The sequence below is a fragment of the Pomacea canaliculata genome, linkage group LG3 (assembly GCF_003073045.1).
Source record: "Pomacea canaliculata isolate SZHN2017 linkage group LG3, ASM307304v1, whole genome shotgun sequence".
In the NCBI taxonomy this organism is placed as follows: Eukaryota; Metazoa; Mollusca; class Gastropoda; order Architaenioglossa; family Ampullariidae; genus Pomacea; species Pomacea canaliculata.
Genome location: NC_037592.1, coordinates 30,445,210 through 30,467,739, shown reverse-complemented (window position 1 = coordinate 30,467,739; position 22,530 = coordinate 30,445,210). Strand labels below are relative to the sequence as shown.

Here is a 22,530-nt window from a genome sequence, read left to right as displayed (position 1 = left end):
AGAGGGAACGCGGTTATGGAACTGATAATGTCGCGAGGAACGAAGAGGAGAGGTCTACAAAAGATCCCCAAGAAACCTTTCCCCCAAGCAGAGTCCCTTTTCTCGGTGAGGCTCTGCGATAGTCAAGAACTGTCCCTACAGTGGCTCGTCTGGCTAGCAGCATTTCGCGGTCGCCAACTGCTGTTGCCACAAACTCTGGCTTTAGCGGCGCGCAGAGGGCGCTGGTGAGTAAGCCAGCTAAGCGCTTCATTTGCTGTCGGCAAGGCGCTAGGGCTTCTCTGCGGCTGCTGTATCAACGCACCGCTTGTGTACAATGTCCACAGACAGTCCAGGCTTCCAGCCATGAGGCTCCGCTTGGTGCTGACCTCTTTTTGGATTACTGATGGTTTATGTCCGAGGAAAAAAGCGAACGTTCTGTCGATCTGTGTGGTCTGTCCTTCCGCTCACCCATGCTCACATCTGTACTTCCTGTTGCTTCCAGTTGAAACTCACAATGCAACTTCTCCAAAATAATGATGAAAATGATGAAAATGATGAAAAATGATGATGAAATGATGATGATGATGATGATGATGAGGAGGAGGAGGAGGAGGAGGAGGAGGAGGGGGAGGAGGATTGGATTTATTTAGCGCATTTTATCACACGCATGCGAGCTTAATGAGCTTTACAATTGTCGTCTTTACTTTCCCTAATACACACAGAGGGGTCCGGTGGTGCATCGGTTAGCACATGTCACCAATACAGTGAAAGTTAACTGTTCTGGATTCAGTTCTCGTCTCAGGCACGCTGTTCAATTTGTTTGAGGGTTGGCTGCTTTGCCGTGATGTAACCTTAGTTGCTGGCTCGGCGTAAAACACCGATTCCCCACCTCCCCTTTATCCACAGGTGCCTGCAAAAATCGTCAAACAGCTCATGACCTGCTTGTCAATGTATTCAGTATGAGATTTGGCATTTAAGTGGCCGGATCAGAGGGCAAGAGACGTCAAAACTCATCTTGATACGTTTAAAAAATTGGTTAAATGGCTCTCTATAAAGACATCCTGGAGAGTAATTGCCGCCCTTGACCAAGATCTCATTAATGGAAGCTGTGGCAGCAGAAAGTCGAGACGGACCGTAAATGGCTGTCTGCTGTTCTGTGTGGGAGATGGAGACGACAGCAGCCGGCACAGCCAGAAAAAGACCTAGAAAAGTGCGAGGACCATCTCGTTAACCTTCCCCTCCTACATCCTTCTCTCCTTTCCATCACACGCAACATTTGCTCAATTATTAATCTGACGCACATCTAGTAACACCTATCTTCAACGACTGGCTATGCAGCCAGCAACATAAGGGGAGGGGTAATCATACGCCTTCCCTCTTCCGTTTCTTCGTCTAAGCTCCCCCACCTTCACAGCCCTCGATTCCCATCTTCCGAAGGAAGGAAGTGCCTATCATTATCAGTTTCCACAGCAAGTCTGTTCTCAGGGGCATGGAACCTTATCGCATATTTTGAAATGTGAACAGCAGCAATTCATCCTGCAGGCACTCCACACACGCTGCTTCTACTGGGAGGCTATTTTGTGCATGCGCGCGCAGGTTACGAACTTCATCCGAGCTGGCGCCTAAATACGAGACATCAGATGGTTTAGAAGTAGCATGGACATTTTTAGTCTGATGCTCTCTCTCGGAAATTTCATTCTTAATTTCCCTCAAAAGCTCAGACGTAAGTTGTGTGTATTTATTTGAAACATTAAAAGTATTTAAATATTCAATTTTTATGAATGAAATCCTTTGTTTAAAAAGATTGAAAGTCATCATTTAATCTCTTGTAGCCGAAGCACTCGTTATACTTTTTTTTGATCGGGGGAGAAATTTGAATCTTTCTGTGACTTGAATTCCGATTGTCTAACAAAATGTAATCGATTCCTACCAGTCGCATTGATTGCTTTACCCTACATTTAAATGTATTATTTAATTTTAGGTCACGATCAGATGTTTTGATATTAGGAGAAAATGTTACAGAATTCAAAGCAGTAAAGGGCAAGAAATTAAAGCACACAGTAAATACCCGGCACAATACTGTTTCCCCCTTTTTTTTTAAAAAATCCGCCACACATAATTTCTTTCAATATGCCAACAAAGTGCATGAAAAATGATTTTTGGTCAGGTCTTTCCTCCGCAAACCCAGATGCTGTTCCCTGAGGATCTGAGGCGCGAAACGCTGGCCAAAGTCTATTTCACTCCAACAGCTCGATACACAGCGTGTGGCAATCAGCCAGCGTGTAATCATGACACTGGTGTGAAAACTCTCCCTTTCATCGCATGATGGAGCCCGAAGTGGCGCGAATAGCTTAGTCTCTGCTGCCTGTGATGGAGCGGTCGCCTGGCCCGCCTTCAGATAGCCACGGAAAATTGTTTTAATGCACTTCACTGACTTCCGATGTGTGCGGGGAATCTGAAGTCGTGAGGGCAAAACAAGAATTTGGACTCAAAATTAGACCAACTAACAGCAAGACCCGTAACCTGGGTTGGTTTAAAAGTGCTCATGCCTCTCGGTGTAGTTGTGGTTGTAGAAGTGGTGGTGAGGAGGGTCAGTGTGCAAAGTTTGTCGTAGATGCGATGCTGACAATGTTCTTCAGGATGTAAGGTTGACTAGGTCAGACAGTTAAAGCTTTCTCAGCTCATCTGTTTGTGTGTCCGTCTACTACTTTCTTTTGATTGGCTCATTTTTTCTGGATGTAAAACAAATAAGTTCAACCAGTTGGCGTTCATGTTAGTGGGGTTAAATTAGAAAAATAGCCTACTTGAAACTGTTCACCTTTTCTTACACACAATATCACAGAAACTTCAAGTGGTTGGTATGGATAAACATAGCATGAATATTAATTATAATTAGAATAATATATTAATGCAACTAATTAAGCAAAAATCTGCAATCGTTTCACATTGAAACAACAAATAAAAGACAAACCTAACTGGGAGAGATAAACACAAGTAAGCCCATAATTAATATTATTTGCGAGATACTCTAGAAAACATGCTAATTGATAATATTCTCACTATCTTACTTTTTACTGATCATTAAAATTACTTGAGCCTGCTCAATGGGTTCTTATAACAGAATTATTACCATATTCAGTCGAATCATGTCGAGCAAGATTATCCAACCGTCGCAGTAAATAATTGTGGAACAGACTATTTAAGTCAACTTATTCCTCGCATGTCTGCTGTTTTATAACGACGATATTGTCAAAGGATGCCGAACTTTGATTGCTACAATTAACACCCCATGTGCTTGACGTCCGTTGTAATTTATTATAAGAACAATACAGATTCCACGGAACTACTTCCTTCCGCCGGCTGAGAGGGATGCAAGGACTCTCCGATGGCGCAGCGGTCAGACTCTCGTCATAGAAACAACGAGGACCATGTTTCGAGCATTGGGATCTCGTCCTGGACACTAATGTTTCTCTCTGAGAGTAGTACCTGTTACAGGGTACAATGAATAGTCCCAGCTCCACCCTCTTCTAGATCGGCAGGAAATCTCACTTTAAAAAAAGAAAAAAAAAATACAAAATTTTAATACCTGTCTGAAAATATTGTGAATGGCGTGATATAGATATAAATAATTTTTTTCTCCGCACGAAACCAAACATTTCTGGATATGAAAGAAACTTAACACTTTGAAGAGAGAGAGAGAGAGAGAGAGAGAGAGAGAGAGAGAGAGAGAGAGAGAGAAAACAGTTGGGACATAATGACATGAATGAAAAAAAAAAAAAAAGTTGACGAGTACATACAAACATGTGGTTTTTGTGTTTATGGATATTTATTTTACACGGAAGTCTGAAAAGTGACAAAAACCGATTACTTGCAAATTCAGAATGCAAACGCACCGAAGACTGAGCGGGTGTGGGGGTAGCGTGGAGTAGGCGACGACAACAGCGAGGTTGTGACGTAGCGCGATTGATAATGATGCAGGGGGTTATCAATAAGCATGTTCTCTAGAGATGGTCACTGTGTAGTTTTCTTATGCTGTCGAGGGAACTCAACGCTGTTTGTGCCTGTCTTTCATAGCACATGATTAATACGTCTGACGTCAGCTTTCCCCTCTGTGAGTGCGTGGCTGCATGCGTGTGCACGCCCCTCTGTGCCAGAATCGTTTGAGAGAGAGAGAGAGAGGGGGGGGGAAGAAGGGATGTTTGTGTAGGTGAAAACACACACACACACAAACATACACACAAACATTCTGACAAAACACACACGCACACACACAAGAATTTAGAAGTACGTGGGAATTTGAATTTGCGTGTGGGGGAGTGGGTGTGTAAGTTTATTATGCTTGTGCTCCATAGTCAGAAGACAATATTCTAAAATCCAATTTTTCCAATGCAAATTACATAGCTGTTGAAAATATATTTTTTTTTACAGGACAGGTTATTATTTTAAAAAATTTCTTTGAATGTAAATAAAGTGAAGAGTAAACCATACAAACTATTTTTGTGTCATTAAGTGGAAGGGAGACTACAGTATATATGTATTTTTTCTGTCACTATCACATATCTTTATTTATCCATTGTTTTCCCCCTGTTCAGATTTTATCTCCCTTCTGCGCTCTTCTCTGAGCTTGCTATCTCTTTGATTTTTTGTTTTCTCTCTCTCTCTCTGCTTTTTTATGCATCATCTGAAAACGCCCTAAGACCTAAAGCAATAAGGGTTTTCAGCTCAAAATAACAAAAAAGAAGCATTTCTTACAGTTCTTCAAAGAGGTTAATGATTTAGGTGCAAAATAATAACAGCTTCCGGCATTTGTTTCTCCTTATAAGCCGTACCGCAGGCACAACAAAAACAAAACAGATATTTAAAAACTCGTTTCTTTCAAAGACAACATCTGAGAATTGTTATCCACAAAACATTCAGTAAACATGATCAAGTTTTGAATTCAGATGCATACATTGATCTGATTGTGATGTTCCAGCTTATTACTATGCCACTAACCAATCAAATTATACACTAGGCACTGATATGAGTGGCCTAAATTCAGGTTTATTGAATAAAGACTCAATTCATTATCCATCACGTGTCTGTGCTCATCTAAACGAGATTGAACTGCACACTCTGTGACGACCCTCGTCAGACTTCTTTCTGTACCTCTCGGCTACCACCTCCCGTCAGTCTCAATGTTGATTTATTACTTTCTAACTATTAATTTCTTTTACTCATCAAAAACACTGAAAGTTTTCTAGCTGTGCAAAGTTTCATTAGACAAACCAAAGAGTTCTCGGTGACTGGAAGTTCTTTCTACTTCCAAATATTGTCGGTGGGCAAGGTTTTAGTGATTTCCTACATTTTTGGGGTATTGATTTATAGGCTCTCAAGGGGCTTTCGATCTTATCCGATATATGGATTTCACAAGGCGATGACTAGCTGTCCCTCCAGCCACCTACCCTCTCAAGCGCCGTTTCCTCCGCACTGTTTCCCTCGCTCCTGCCAGAGCAAATTCCAGTCAAAGCTATAGATAGCAGTTTTCCTCACATTTTTAAGCCTGTTTATCACACATGCTGTTTCAAGGACGCTGGTAATTTTGTTAACCATATCTTAGAAGAATTTTGTTTTTCAGTACCCAGAAACCTTGCATTCTTGACAGCTTTAAATAAAAAAAAAATGTTGATGTAATTAGAACTCAACATTTTAAAGAAATATCTCGACACAACAGACTCAATGGTAATTTATTTTCAGTTCTTAGTTTTTGAATGCTGGGCAGTTTCTAGAATAGTCAGACTACAAACCTTCACAACTGTTGATCATTTGATCATCAGTCCCTAACTGAACCAGAAAAACATTCAGTAGTATTAGTGTGTGTGTGGAGCCTGTCTGTGTTTTGTTCATGCGTCCGTGTTCTTGTACTCGTCTATTGCTCCTTGTGTGCAACTGTTCTTTGCTCTGCCCCAATGTACAGCGTGAGCTACAGAATAAGTGAAATAATAGAGACAGACATATAAGCGAGAGAGAGAGAGAGAGAGATAAGAAGAGGAACATGACAGAAGAAACGATGGAAAAAGAACAAGACAGACAAAGAAGGAAATTCAAATAATCAAAATAAAATTAAATTTGCCTGAATTTATTCAAATAGGATAAATTACAAAAACAACAGTGGGAGAAAAAAAGAATGTGACAGACAATCAAGAAAGAACCACAGAGAAAGAAAGATAGAGAGAAAGAAGGAAAACCAAATAATCAAAATAAAATTTATCTAAATAGAATAACCAAGTTAAATAACGAAAGATGGATAAATGAGTGAATGAATGAATGAATGAAGGAAGGAAGGAAGGAAAAAGGGTGTACGGGAACAGAGAGAGAAACGAGATTAAGGACCGATCTAAACTTAGAAAGAATATCTTGCCGAGAGCTACTAAATGATTTCGGAAATTGGGGTGGACCTGCCTGCTAGTACACGAGTACACGAATTAACACTCAGGGATGTAGGTGGCGGATGTGGTACCTCCGGGCCCAACTAACCTTAAAATAAATGCTGCCAGCAGAAGGCCACTCATCCCCTTTCCTCCTCCTTCTACTTTCGTCTTTTTCAAGATCTGTTCATCTGTCTTTTTGTATGCCCAGATCTCTAAGTGTTTCTGGTTTAGGTCTTCGTGTACATAGTTCAGATCATGTATGTGGCCTTTCAATGTGCTACTGATTTTTTTTTTTAGTCTGCCTTACTGATTTCTTTCTCTTTCTCTCCCCCCCCCCTTACTATCTCTTTGTGTATGTGTGTGTATTTCTCCCACTCTCTCTCATTTTCTATGTTCGTATATGCCTTTTTTTCTCTTTGTGTATGCCTCTCCCATTCTCTCTCACTCTTCTCTTCTCGCCACAGACGTCAGCGCAGACCAAAGACATGCCCGCCCTCTTGCGGTGAGTGAGCGGTGGTCAACCGAGTATAAGGTGGGCGGTTTCTGCTTTTCCTCTCACTTTGACTCTCGCAGGCAGAGTAGGCAGCTTGGCGCAAACACCCAGGCCACAACATAGCCTGAAACGGGTACCGTACCCACCCAGCTTTCTTTCTCTCCCTCTCTCTCTCCCCCTCCCCTTCCCCTCCCCCACCTGTCCTTCTCTGTATTGTCTGGAATAGAAAGTGTTTTTTTTTTCTTGTTTTTGTTCTACCCGCACATCGCGGGCTGGCACTGATGCGTCGCGCACACAGCCGCCGCCTGACTCTGTCTCCATCTCGTGTGCAGCCCCGGCTGACTGACGGCGACACCCGAGTGGCGAGCGCCTGTTGGTATAAAGGCACGCCAGCCCTCGCCTCCTAGAAGTTGTGGCCAGCGGTCAGCTCGCTTCAAGATAGTTCCAAGTCCAAGGTAAGTCCTTTCTATTTGTCTTAAAACACCATTCTTCTTTTTTCTCTTCAGTTCTACACACACACACACACCAAGTTTCAATAAAACAAGTTTTATCTTGTTAACTTACATTTTTTTTCTCTTCTGTGTTATGCTGCACACTGAGGTACAATATCTCGGCAGGCAGAGAACAAACTTCACAGCTGAAACAATTTGTCCATCAAGGCAGTTTGTTTTAACTTTACAGTTCGATACTTCCACAATCGAGTCCTGGCTGATAAGAAGTTTGTTTGCTTGTTGTGAACAGTTCACTAAAGAATGAGACATTTTGTGTGAGAGATGATGGAGACTGGCTGAGGTTCAATGATCACATTTTTTGGAGCATCTTGTGTTAGGAAACGTGCCTTGTAGTTGTCACAGGCAATATCTCGGACACTTTAATTGCATTCTCTGATTTCCATATACAGTTATACTGGAAACAAAGTGTTATAAACAAGAATGTATTTATTCTACAATTTTAAGAAGCGAGTAACCTATAAAATCATTTTAACTTTACATTTATCTGAGTAGAAATGTTAATACCATGCACAAGCGGATTGTCGATATATTTCTTTAAAAATGCAAAAAGCTAACTGATCCCAAAAAATGCAAAAAACCAAAAAAAAAAATTTATTCGCTAAGGATATTAAAGTTTCATTGATCTCGTCTTCACAGGAGAAATATACTTATTGAATTATTGTTATTGTTGTTGTTGCTATCATTTTTATGAACGATTTTTGTGAAAAATAGACGCCTTATCTATATAATTCAAAAGTCTTATAATTCTGGGAACCTCAGAAATAATTACGATTACATTCGGAACATATGTTGAAATAATGTCTGCTGCTTTGTTCCATAAATTAGGTTTCTATTTTTAAGACTAAAGTTTTTAAAGACCGTCAAGGTATGTAAAATTGATTAACAAAAAACTCTTCTTCTGCCTTCCTTTACCACCCAAAATTTTATTAGCTTTCTGTCCATTTTCAATTCTGTAATCTGCTGTTCAGATGAATGTAATATTGTCCAAGACGAGAACTTATATCGATGCCCTGAAATCAATTTTGTCCGGTAGACTTTGATTCTGCGGACTGCAGAAGAAAGAGAAAAATCTTTACTGAACAAAAACTGGAAAAAAGCTAACAGCATTAAAAGAAAAAAACGATGGTTGTGGTATTATACCAGCAGAGGGGAAAGGGTCCTCAGTGGGGCCTTGACATCCAGGTAAAAAGGAAGTAGGCGATACAGTTATAAAATAATTGTCGTGACCACGCGATTACCTGTCTCGCTGCAGATGCAACATGGCGTGTAATTTACGATTTACTTTCTTCTTCTTACTATTTCACATCTTATTTCTAGAATTAGTTAGTTGGATAAATGTCGATAGATAAGGGTTTAGTGTCTGAGTTGCTTCATGTGGTTCAAATTGGCATGTATGATAGCCAAGGAATGGACATATATGACAGTCAGGGGATGGAGGTGTATGAGAGACAGGGAATGGCCGTGTATGAAAGACAGGGAATGGACGTGTATGAAAGACAGGGAATTCTGGGGACAGAAATGAAAACTGCCGCTTCAAGTTCATGTTCCTTCACACTACCAAGGTAACAGTTGATGGCAATAAACAGTTAGTATGAGGCTGGCTACTACTGAGACATTGCAAAAAGCCTTATCAGTAATAGCAAGAAATGTTTGTCGTAGTGACAGTAATTACACACACACACACACATTAAAAGAGTTATTATAAGCTCACCACAGATACAAAATGGAGCTCTCAACTAAAACCGTTTTTCCGCACAATATTTTAGCATCGCATTGCGCTACCATTGTGTTAATATTGTTTTCATTATTTAAGTATTATTATTTTCGTTGTGCTGGTGCTGCTGTAGGCGTGAATTTACTAACATCCCTTTCGAAATGTGAGGTTAACGTCTAGGAGGCAAATGGCAACAATGGTTCCGACAGGGTTCAAACAAAACAAAAAAAGCAACTAATATTTTTTCCTGCAGGAAGCAAAATGGCCGAATCACCGAGCAGTTACTAACACTCATCGCTTACCACTGACGTCACGTGGTCCCGCGCATGTCACGTTAGTGATTTCATGTCCTGTGCGTTTAGTGGTTTCTTGGCCTCCATCTACAGCGCTGTCGGATGTTGATTTACGGGTAAACGAGCATTTAAATTGGCGCGGGGTGGCACGCAATATCCTCAATATCCAAATCAACTCACGAACTGCCGATCCAGTTTCACGCTGCGACCGATTCTTGAATATCTTACAATACTATAACGCAACAAACAGCTGTAGGATTAGTAAGGAATAAAAGGCCAGGACATTTTCCGCCCTTGTGTGATGCTCTGGAATTTCGAAAATCAAACCGATATTTGTGCACAAAGGAACATCGACTAACATATTATAGTAAAAGTCTGAATATTAAGAAAGAAAGAAGAGAAAAAAGAGAAAAGAAAAAACAGCCAGAAACCAAAAAAAAAAAAGAAAGAAATAAAAGAAAGGAAACAAACAAACAAAAAAGAAAAAAAGCAAAACAAAGAAAGAAACAAAGAAAAAAAAACAATGAAACAAACAAAGAAAGAAATGAAAGAAAAAAAAAACCAAATCAAATCAAAGAAAGAGAGATATACGGGAGATACCAATAACAATCCATTGTCTCAAAGCTCATCTTAGCTTACTATTGTCTTTGAAATCTTTCTCGTCGTAAAGCAATGAAAGAGTGTCCTTGCCCCGATGTAAGGTGCAGATAAACGGGCAGATGATTGGGCAGATAAATTCCGTATTTTCTCTTGATTAGCACTTAATCTCTGTTTACGCTGCAGTCGTTAATGCGCAGCTGCTGTCCTCACAGATGAGGCTAATGACCTTCCTCCCGCCGTCAGGGTTCCTCTAGTGTAGCGGCAGGGGAGCCTACTCCCGTCTACGCAATGAATGTACTGTAGGTGGCGGCTGATTTACTTTTATTGATCCCACGGAAAGAACGTTGAAGAGGACAATACACACCAGGAAACAAATCGTTTGATATAGTGAACGCCGTCTTGAAAGTAAGCATCCTATACTGTACTTTCATCTCAGAAAATCACCGATAAAAGGCCTTTGCTTTCATTCATTATATGATGTTGAGTACCCTGATCACGTGGTTTCAAGCAGCTGAAAAAAAAGGTGGAGAAGAGGCGATTACTTTTTCAGTAAATAAGGATCAAACATCTGTCAGTGTAACAAACTGATAAACGTCTTTGAAGAGAAGTAAGGATCTGTCCATTTATCTCTTTTTTTTCCCCGAGGTCTTTGCCCTCAGACTGAAAGCTCCAGACACGTAAGCATTAAGGATAGGTCTCAGAAAACAGCAAATATTACAATTTGTTTATTCAAGCTGTGTTAATAAACTTCAATAAATGATATTAATATTTGACTTGCATATACTGCCTTCCTAATATTTTCTCTTTCTTTTATCACCTCTTCTACATCCACATTTTGTTCTTCGTCTTTCTTTTTTTATAAAGATATAAAATTATCTGTTTCTTTGCTTTCTTTCCTTAGTATTTTATGGTTATAGTCTCAGTTTCAGAGAACCATTGTCCAGATGATAGGGGTTTGTTTCTTTTAATTCATCCTGCTGTTTTATTTTTATTGCCATGTGCCTGATCGCTGTCTCTGTAATGCGAAAATATAATTGTTCCATTAGTAAGTCACGTTTTGTAGATAAGAGGAACATATAATGTGAAATTTACGATCTTGTTTTCCAACGTTTCTTCTGTATAACATCTGTAATTGGTTTCTTGTGATATTATTTAGCTTCCGATAATTAATTTAATGAGAATTACCTCTGAATTCTTACAACTGTGGTCTAATACATTGAAAGGGAGACTAACAAATTGATTAAGTTAAATAAACAGATAAATAGCTTATTCTTGGTTTTAGTGCTAAATTACTAATTTCAAGTTAAGATTAACATTAAATATTTGCTTTAAATGCCTCTACTTCACAATGGTTTCTATTCAGCACTGGAGTACAAATTCACGAATCCCTAAGGTTGTTTCGAATTCATTTAGTTGACAGAATTCCCAGTTTCTGATAATTTATCAAGGAAACTTCTGAATTCCAATCGTTAACAAGCTGGAAAAACATGTACCTCGAATTACCATACTTTTCAAAACAAGCCTCCGATTTCAACACTCAAATACACAGTACGTGAGAGAGTAAAGGTTGTGTCCAGTTGCAGTACGTCCTGCCCTCGTCCAATTCCCACAGTCCCTCTTGTCACACACAACCGAGAAGACGGAAAGCGTGATGTTAGGGCAATGAAATGAAAACCAGACAACAGCGGTCAATAATGAATTACAAACTGTGTATCATTCTGTGCTTCTCTGCGTGTTTCTTCTGTGTTTCCCCACCGCCATTGCAATTATTTCTTTGCTTGGTCTTGGTCCATACGTCAAAGGTTTCTCTGGCCATGGCATGTCACAGCCAGCAGAAAAAAAATCTGGGATTCAACTTGCTTTGACATTTCAAAAAAATCGTTTAATTTATTTTTGTTCTATATTGTAACAAGGAAGACTTACACTGCTGCTAGCTGTTGTACGATAACAACATCTGCTGTTTCTAATTATTTATTGCACATTTTATTGCTAGAGTGCTTATTCCTCCATGAAAAAAATAACAGCCAGGGGATGGATAAAGAAGACTGGGTGTGGTCTGCTAGTGGATGGTAGAGCAAAAACGTGGTCTAAAAAGCAAACCTGAGTTCAAAGCTTTTTTTTCTTCAAAATAGTGGACATTGCTTATTATAAGCTAATAATTACAGCAATTTGTGTAAAAGTCTGTTGCACCGAGGAGTTCGAAGCTTTTCATAATCACAATTTTTTCTTGAAGAAATCCAGACTTCATGAATGTTCTCTAGCTGGGCAATGACATTAACATCTCTCTTTCTCTCTCTTTCCTGGTCTCACTGTGCTCTTCAGTAAACAAGTTAGAATATATGTCAGTTCATCCGTGCTTTTTGAAATAATATTATTTGTTAATACTATCAATAACAATCTTTGCTAACAGTATAGTTACGGCGCTTTGTTCCCGGAACCATCGCCAGTAACTCTAAGCTTAATATATATTTGTCTCAAGTGGGCTTTTAAAGTATTCCCCTAACAAGTCCGCGTGGTCCCAGGGCACAATCCAGCCCCTCCCCGTGCATTATTAACCAACACATTTCGTTTTAGCTACGCTCTGCATCCTTCTCCACTAATGTAGCAAACCTTGTTGGTTTTAGCTTGATTAGATACTTACAGAGCGGGAGAGAGGGAAGGTAGGAGCGTCATACAATGAAATTCATTTCATGTCTAGTCACAATAACCTCCTTTACCCAACATAAAATAAAAAGTCTTCACCATTCAGGAGAAATATGGGGTTCGATTGCTCTCCAGGGCATGTAACCCTAGTTATATGGGCATGTAACTCCTTACGGTTCCGGACGTGCCTTTCATGTTTTTAGACATTTTACGCGAAGTTTTACATCACAGATGTCAGTATGGTAATGGACTGATATCTTTTTTCACCTTTTAGCTGGCATCTTCTTAAAGACACATGCGTTTAAATATCGATTACATGGAGGAATCACGAGGATTGTCAAGAGCGTCTTATTTTACATCCTCATTGCGCAGCAATGAAACGACTAATAATAACTAAATCCCAGGTTTAAAAAATTGGTCACCGCCTACTTCCTTTAATCTCCAGAGTTGCAGGAACATGTAATCTGATAGCCAATGGTATGTCGTGCTAATTGATTATGTTTTTATTCATCACTTCACTCCTTCTCTCTCTCTCTCTCTCTACTCTTCCTCTTCCCTGTATTCTCAAATTCTCTCACTTGTCCAAGACATCAAGACTTTTACTATAGTCTGCCTGCTTTATTACTTACCTCTCAGGATGTCCTTTTTTAGTCTTTCTATCTTGCCACTTTTTCTGTCTCTCTTCATGACTTTTGGTCTATCATTTATTGCAGCTTCTCTCTTTTCTTCTCACAGCCGTTAAAGCCTCAACCTCCCGTTGATACCATTAAGCCGGTACCCACTTACCACATTCATAGGCGTCTGTTCCCCTGCGATTTCTGCGAAAATCTTCAAATATGCAAGTAGTCACGAATGAGCCCACAGAGGAACACACCCGCAAATACCCTTCGCGTTTCTCAAATACCGAAATATTTCTTCGCATAATAAAAGCTACAAACTTTGAAAGCGTTTCCTCATTTTCCTTGATGCATTGTACCATTCTCTGGAGAAGAAGGCAAGCTCGTCACAAGAGAAAGAAATGTACCCCGCTTCCGCAGGCAACGAACTGTACCCATGATGCCACTTCAGTGAATTGTTTGATGTCAACGCCAATCGAAGGAAGAGAAGCGAGCAGACCAAGCATAACATGTCTTTGCCACATTTTTAGTGCGAATTTTCGGAACTTCATTAAAATGTTCTCTGGTTGACTTCAGTTCTTGTTGTCAAAGCTCGTGTTGCTGAATCCTCAAAGATAAAAAAAAAACATTCTTAAATTTTCAGGGAGCAATCAGCTTGTTGAGGTGTCTACGTATATTTAACGCATGTGCTTGAGGAACGTATATTTATAAATTTTTTTAAATTATATTTTGTGTATGTGAGCTGATTAACGAACTCCCTGACAGTAACGATTTTCTATATTGACCAGATGAGGCACCTACCCAAGCTAAACAAAAGTATTCAATATTTTTATTTTTTAATGTCGATCTTGGCTTGGCCGACATCATTGTAGTACCTAGATTTCCATGTAATTCACAGTAAGCCTCATTCTGAAATTGAGCACGTGCATTTTCAATTTACTTGAGTATTAGACATCAAGGATGCTTTGAGTCTTATTTATCAAAATAGCTAACACCGTCGACTCCGCGATCTGTTCAATGCGAGCTGAAGTCTTCGCGGAATTCCATCCTCTGGTAAGAGAACCATGATCTGTCCCAAAGACTTGGATCATCAGACTGTCTATTAGGCGATGGTGCGTGATGAGAGACACGAAAGGCCGATAATTGGATTAGAGAAAATTTCAAAATAAGTAGAAAAAATAATTTCGCAATCCCATTTTCGTCGAAAACTTGCCCAAAATCTAGCTGTCATGAATCGATGCAATCTTGATACCACGAAAAAAATCATTTCTTAGCGACCCCACAATGCCTTGTAATAAGCTTCTTGAAAGAACCGCGAAAACAATGATATTAGTGATGAGGCATTTGAGGTATATTACTTGGGATAATCTACACAATCCTTTGGGTAGAAATACAGTATCCCAAATTTGTCTCTGTTTCTAGACAAATTTTCCAAGAGCGGTGTCTAGCAAAAGATTAGGATGCTGAAGGAAGCTGTCTCTTAATTAAAGGACTCCAAGACAAGATGACCAGGCTGTATTAAAAGCCATTTACTAAAAGTCATTTTGTCTTTTTCTACTGTTTCTCCTTTGACACTGGTCTACTCCCTGTCTTCCTTAAGTTAACATCATGGCCAAGGCGCATCACAACTCTTGACGGCAGAGCGGCCTGAAGTGAGCACCTTGGTGTTTACACCTGGCCAATTTCCGGTGATGGTTAGGAGAAAATCGATGGACGCTGGAATCTGTCAACACAAGTGATCTTCCAGCGAAACTCACCATATTATTTTCTTTGTAGTTGTAAGCCGAGTACATCAGACAGGCACACGCCAATCGTTACACAACCGGTGTCATGTCCTCACAATTCCCCTGCCTCAAAAATCCGCCTCTATAATGCGCATGCGGCATATTATTTAAATATAATGTTAACAACATCAGTTCTGATATTATGGAATGTTCTAAAAGCTTTGTTTTATGGGGTTTTTTTTTTTTGACTGTTTATTGCAAATCAGAAGGTTCTTTAGTTGCAGAACGGCGCATGCTTCATATTAAAAGCACACTTGGTGTTCAGAGAAACTGTATTCGTGATGTACAGCAATGAGAATATTTAGAGACAGACTTTGATAAAAGTGTCTTACCTCAAATAAAACCACGCTCGATGAAATTATGTTTAAATATGACGCATGCGCAGTATACAGGTGGATTTCTAAAGCAGGGGTAGTAGGGGGGAGACTTTTGAGCCAATAACACCGGCACAAAGGAAACTTGTGAAGAAACAAAACTATGTCTCCGTTTTACTCTGGACTTTCCGCGAATTCGCTTTCCAGTTTTAAAGATCGAGCATTTTTTTAAGAAAATAAAGAACTTAAAGAATTCGACCTGAACGTTCAGCTAATTTTGGTGACTAATGGCAACCCTTCCTATAAAAGTAAACTTTGACAGTAAGTAAATATTGAAAGTACGTAAACTTGAGGCAAACGACATGCTGGGAAAAAGACAGTAATCAGATATAAATCAAAATATTTGTAAAAGCGATTGTTAGACCTAATCATACAACTTTCCTTGAAGCTCTATTTTCAACAAAAAAGTAGATGTAAAGACAACAGTGACTGAACTAGAAAATAATTTCCTTTATTTTTGGTGGTCTTCAGCATCTTTTGCTGTTGTATTGCTGTCAACTGGGATTTATTTACATAAAAAACGATTCTGTCTGTCACCTTGCAACTTTTACTTTGTAACTAGGCCATCTTCCCATGTTCAACTTGTCCACTGGGACAAATAAAGTTGATCATTGTCATCGTCAGTTATTTGCGGCGATATCGGACTGCGAAAGTAAGACATCTGTTTAGAATTTATCCTTATTTTTATTCTCACTAATTATATTTTAGTATAATTTTTATTTGACCTTCGAGACCGTCGCCAAGCAAACCAGTGACAAGGGGTGTTTAGCCCTGACTACTCTAGACAAGAGGGGGAAATGTATCAGGTAGACTGGCATCAGGTAACAAAGAACTAAACATGCAATGCTGGGTTTATTAAAAGAGGTTTTTGACGATGATCGCGTGTTGTGACTGAGGACTGGATTCATCTTCGCCTGTGGAGGCACCAGTCGACTAATGCTTGCAAATGGCTGCTACTGCCAAGGCGTAATCACTGCCAGACAATGCCGATGGAGGTTCGTAAAAGGAAAATGATGATTGATGCAGAAACTGAATAAAGGCCTCCTGGAAGCTCAGCGAAAGACTAAGTGCGAAATAGTTACCGAGAAACAGGAAGTCGGAAGGTTTCACCATGATACATTCCTGTGCACCCCACTCCCCATTTTTTAAAGTGTTCGCACAAAAAGTCCAGGTATGAGGGAGACTATAATATAAGTTTCAGACTTAGTACATAGAACACTTTCTGATGTTAAAGGAACAGATCACAATCGTGTGGGAGTGTGATTCTCTAAGGTTAGTGACCCTAAGACTGTTAGCAGCAGTGGATGAAAAACTGTGTATATATATATATGATTTTTTTTATATTGTTAGCAATTTTCTTCCATCTGCCCATAGAAAAGGAACGTTTGATTATCCGTTAATTCTTAAATCAAATAATTTTAAACGTGTGCCTGGATAAATGTTACTCAAATCGCAAGCTTTGTAAAATCATCATTAGATCATCACTAGATATGTCCGTATACCATACAACTGAAAGTTTTTTGCTGCCTGACGATTTACTTTGGGTCTTTCTTATAAACCAGCTAGAAACATAGGATGTAAGTGAAACATTATACTGTCAAGGCAAATTTTATCTGCACTCTAAACTTATTTAGCTGGAATATTCAGATAGTCTATATAGGTTCTAGTGTTTTTATCAGTTTTTTCTGCATTGTCCTACAGCTCCTCCTACATTCTGTCTGTATAATCATTTACCTTGTCATACATATTTTCTCTAAGCCTTACTGCATTTTACCTCTTCCACAAAATACATTATTATGTATGATATGATTTTATCTTTTAGTCTTCTCCCTTTTCTGTACTTTTTTTAGGTTAGTGAATGAGAATTAATACATACGGTTTCGTAATGCAGTACCTTTTCATGACCCTGTCATTTGCATCACACGTGCGCAGTGATGTGGAAAGTTCGAATGACATTTCCTTTTGCTTTGACACATGACATTTGCTCGTCAGACTATGGACACACGTGCAATCGTTGACCTTTGCATTATGACTCCCGTTATACACTTTCACCTACGCGGTCGTCGGGGGCTTGAACTGGACGGAAGGGAGATTACAAAACAGAAGGCGTCTTGGTCATTACTGAAGGACTAGAATGTTCTTCTGGGGCCAAGTGACGTCTCACCGGACCGACCGCTAATTCAAATAATCTGTACAGCCAATCTCAAGAGGTTGTGGTTCGGCTCGCTCGTATATTCAGTATGTTCTGGAGAGGAATTTATGGATGGCATGGTAAAAATGTTGTAAGGTCATCGTTTACATACAGGCATGCTTGATTGATGGATAAATACCGTGTTGTCAAACACTCTGTCGCTGAAATACCTATCTGTTAAATCATCCACGGTTCGCCTTCATGTCTTTGGGGATTTAATCACGCATGCACGCCATCGCAAACACACGCACGCACGCGCGCAATTCATTATTCACAGGTTGATGGTCGAAGCCAAGAGTTGTCAAAGTAACAGTCAAACAATCAATCGGTTAAAGCAGGAAATCTGCTTTTATGGTCCAGTCGCCTGTAAACTATCTTCTACTTTTTTTCAGAAGTACGGTCTAGTCTTCGTGATGCTAAAAAAATGCCGACCAAAGTCTGCTGATCCAGCATCTCTTGCTGCAGTGTTGGCTAAAGCCGCGAGGAGGCTGGGCAATGATTTAAATTGTATCCTGGAGGCTCGGCCCCAGCCACTGTCACGTAGGTCCTCGCAGCCCTCGCCTCCCAGCCACTAACCCCATTACCAGCGAGTGTCCACCCGGCCCCTTCGTGGGCGAGCTAGCGGATCAAAGGGTACTATCGCCCCACTCTAGTTTCTCGCTCACTTTACTGCCAGCTTCCCAAGTGTTTTTCTTTCTTCTTCTCTTGCAACTTACCACAAAGTTTCCCGGCAAACTAATACTGGAATCTGTGTAATGTAGATAATGGCGTTTGGCTGTTGAGATCCCTAGTGGGCTTTTTATTTCCACATTATGCAGTCCTCGTGTAACGAACAATGTTGTATGAAGCGTGATTGTTAATAAGTTCGCGATGACAGCTCTTGGTTTCGTCCAGCAACTTGTCGATTACAAGTGCATACTGATGCTTTGCATTTGTCTTGCGAGACGGAAGTTGAAAAGGGCAGCAGATGAAGCCATACGTCGTCAAATTATAGATAATTCTGCTATTTTACAGAAAAAGAGGAAAGTGTTACATGTTACGGAGGTTAAATGTTATCCGAAATAAATATAAAATAGCCTTTAGCAGAAAAACTTTTGAAAGGCACATAATGGGTTAGAATACAAATAAAAGCAAACATTTTCGCGTTAATAAAGCCCTGAGGTTTGATACCGAGGTTAAGAAAACATCCACGTCTTCCCTCAAGGATACACTACCTCAGCCTTTTGCCGTGGATGACTTGGTCCTCCACCATCCTATGCCCGCGGAGGGGCGAGAAGGGAGGAAAAAGTATGTCTCATTATTGGCTGCTGTGATAAATCTGCACAGAGCGTGGTGAAAATGTATGAAATCTTGACAGAAGTGTCTCCCTGGAGCAAACCTTAGCTCCCTACACACGCGGCCCTGGCCAAACGCCTTTTCTATTTCTGCAAGTTCAGACGAAGCGCTGGGAAACTCTCTGCGTTATCTTCAGGTTCTCCAAGCAGTTCGCCTTTTCAAGAAAGAAATCGTATCCTGTTCCCAGATGGAACATAAAGCTTTTGAAATTTGGGTATAAAAGATGGGGTAAGAGAAGTGGGAAGATGGAATCAGTGTAATAGATTAAAAGAAATGGCGATTTTTGCGGCAGAGGACAACATCGAATTAACTTGGACGTCAAAGGGTAAGGGTATGGCTACATGGTGGTGAATATTGAGTGGTGAAAATGTAGTTGCTGGTCTTGCCCGCAGATGGTGAAGAAAAGTATTTCCCCTGTCTTCGATTTTTGGTCCTGCATAAACAATTTTTTTTATCTTAAAGCAGTTCTCTGAATATACACAGTTTGTATTATGACTTGTAGATATTTCTTTTGAGAAGTGGAAACTTCTCTTATTGCAAACATTGTCTTAAGAACTGGAATGAGTCTGTGGATTCTGAGCAGCTCAATGACTTGTGTCAAACTTCCATATTAAAGATGTCTTTTTAAAGCCTTACTCAGACAGTTTGATTCGACGCATGTTCAAAGAATATTTTGGCTGCGACAAAAAATTGGCTTCATCGAGAATTAGCTAAATGTCGATAAGCAGGCAAAGATTTTCTCTACCCTCTCGATGTCGAGACATTGTTTGGGAAACTTCTCGACAGTAATGAAATCTTTGAGGATCAGACGGTTTGCTTTGTTTAAAAAAACGAACGTCTTCTTGGTAAAATTCTTAACTTGCTAAAGCAAGAGAAAAGTTTATTAGGAAATCGCAAGAGGACATAATAATGATGTCATTAATATCTGGGTCTTCACATTACTGCTGATATTACACGCACGCACGAACATTCACAAACAGAGATCAAGTAGTCTTTGAGAAAGGAATGATACAGTAATATCAAACGACATGTCCTGGTGTAGCTAGATGCTTGTCATACGATACATGAGCATCTCTCTTGTTTATACCCACTCCTCCACCTCTTCCATCTCCCCCGTGCTTGCACGCATGCGTTTACGCCCACAAGCAGGGGCATTCCCCAAGGCCTTTGACACCCGGCTCCTTCCACTTGGCTGTCTATCGACAATCCGCCTCCAAGCATATCCACTGCATCCTCTCTGCGAGCTATTTGCTAATGACACAACTCTTCATGCTTTATAAACAGCGAATTTTAAACAAAAGCCTTGGCTCCCGAGGAAGCATACAACTGTACCTAGCGATGGACTGAGAACCAGAGGGCCTGGCCAGCTGGTGGAGAGAAAAAAAAATAAAAAAGGTGTCCAGAACAACTCGCCGAGGCCAAAGAAGTTACGATCTCTCCTTCAATATTTCCCCGGGGTGCGCGCAATCGCAATCCGTCTGTCAACAACGGCCACTAGCAGGCTTATGTGTTGAGGAAAGCAGACTGTATGATCCACGTCATTCTATGTTGTGGCCAGAGTCCACGGGTAGGGTATAAGTCAACTGCAGTAATTGGTCTGCATGCTCACATCAAAGGCTTTTCAGAATTCATAAGCCGACCCACGGGACCTGCGGGCGCAAGTTAACTTGACATTATTTGACACAGCGGGTCGCAATGGTATTTTCCATTTCCACTGTTTCCTTAACCCCCTAGAGAGGATGAGAAATATTGTGAGGTTCGCTTTTCCTGGTAGAGAGTTTCGCTGGAAATGCAGAGAACAACACCCAAAAAAGGCTTTCATAAGAAACTGTTTGATTTTTGGTTCAATACATTGCATGAAATAAGGAATGTTTTAACTCTCTTTCATGAAAGGCATTTTTGCAATACCTTTTCTAACATACAAGGTTTTTATCATCATCATCATCATCATCATCATCATCATCATCATCATCATCATCATCATCATCATCATCATCACAACAACAACTGACTCAGCCCAACCTTGACGACAGTCCTCTTTTTTAACTGCTGTCTTATTAATATAATATAGTTATTATAACATTTCATCATCATTATCCTTGTCTTGTTTATCTCTTCCTCTATCCATCCATCAAGGAGTCAAAGCAGTGATCAATAATGCATTAATTAAGAAACGTAGACCTCTCCTTCTCCTTTTGCTTGTGTCAGATACAACAAGCACATAAAATGTATTGATTTCTGTTAGAAACGTCAGAGGTATTAAGTTTGTACTTGAACGAGTTTGTTTAAAGGCCGAGCAAAGCAAGCTCTATTGATACATCTAGAAGTTAATACTTGCCAAAGAACTCTGAGCTTGGACATTACAAGCAGCTTAAGCTTATTGGAGTACGTTCTAGAAAGATTTCTTGCTTATGAGTAGTCAATAGTTGCAGAAGCTTAAAAGTAAGATGATTAAAGGGAGCTAAAAATTTCCCCTTCATTTTTTTTTTCCACATGACGGCCATTAAGTTAAGGAAGCAATTTAACTTAAAGGTCTTTATTCTATACTGAGGTCTTTTGTGCAAGTCCAGTGACTCTGCCCTCCAGTTCAAATCTCGTCATTAGTGGGAGATGCCAGAAACAGGTGAGATACACAAGAGATGCAGAGTGTGTGGGACAGTTGTCTAGACACATCAGTGATATCCAATGAGTTACCATACTGTGGTTTTTAAGAGCATTTCGACTGATTTGTGATTCTGAGATGCTTTAGCTGTCACTTCGTCAAACTTACTGCCGTTGGTATTTTCTTCCAATGCTTGATACCAATGCATCGAACGTATTGCTGTTGGTATCTTTTCCATTTGTTACAAATACAGAAAAATGAACTCATTACCTTCTTTTTCTCTCTTCATCAAGACTGGTCATATATAAATTAATAGCTGACCCGAGTTAATCATGAACCGTGGCTGAAAATTATCGACATGTTCATAGAACCTATCCTTGCCATTAGTCTGTAAAGAAAATGATAATATAAATTATTCTTATTTATTGCGATTGTCTTCCAGGGGATTTGACTTACATATAAAAATGATGCTGTACATATAGTAGCTCTTTTGTATGCAAAAAATGCAATCAATGAGAGACCTTCCACGTAAGCAATAACGAGATGTTACCATGACAACGATTTTGCCTTACGAACTGATGTTCTTAACTATTTGTGGACCAGACATGGGAGGATGCCAATACTCAAACTGTCCACATCTTTTGGGAATAGCTGTCGATGTCCATGGCACCTGTTGTTTTAAGTGTATTAACTTGCGGTTTCCAGAGAAATCAGAGGATGTTGCAGAAAATATTTGACCTTATCTGGTGTAGTTCTGACACCTATTGATTGCTTCTTAAGCGTGCTGGACCATTCTTTGCTCTGTTAAAACTTTCCAGAAAAATATAAATTCTTAGATTACATCCCTTCGCGGAGAATTTTTTTTGTCCAGCTGTTGTTTGGTGCTTTCTGCTTCTTATTCAATCCTTCACCAAAAGCTTTTCCAAGTTTCTTCTACCTTGTTTTGGCTTAATCCCTTCATTTTACTCTTGCTCTCTGAAAAT

The 22,530-nt window shown here is 39.9% G+C and overlaps 1 protein-coding gene across 1 annotated transcript in view; it reads left to right on the top strand.

Moving 5' to 3' along the window:
* Nucleotides 1-6,904: 6,904 nt before the first annotated feature.
* Nucleotides 6,905-22,530, top strand: part of LOC112560361 (enterin neuropeptides-like) — a 62,239-nt gene continuing 46,613 nt past the window's right edge. Inside the window, exons 1-2 of the mRNA XM_025232183.1 lie at nucleotides 6,905-7,015; nucleotides 7,215-7,337. The gene's annotated coding sequence lies outside the window, so the exon portion shown is untranslated. The remainder of the gene's footprint in view (nucleotides 7,016-7,214; nucleotides 7,338-22,530) is intronic.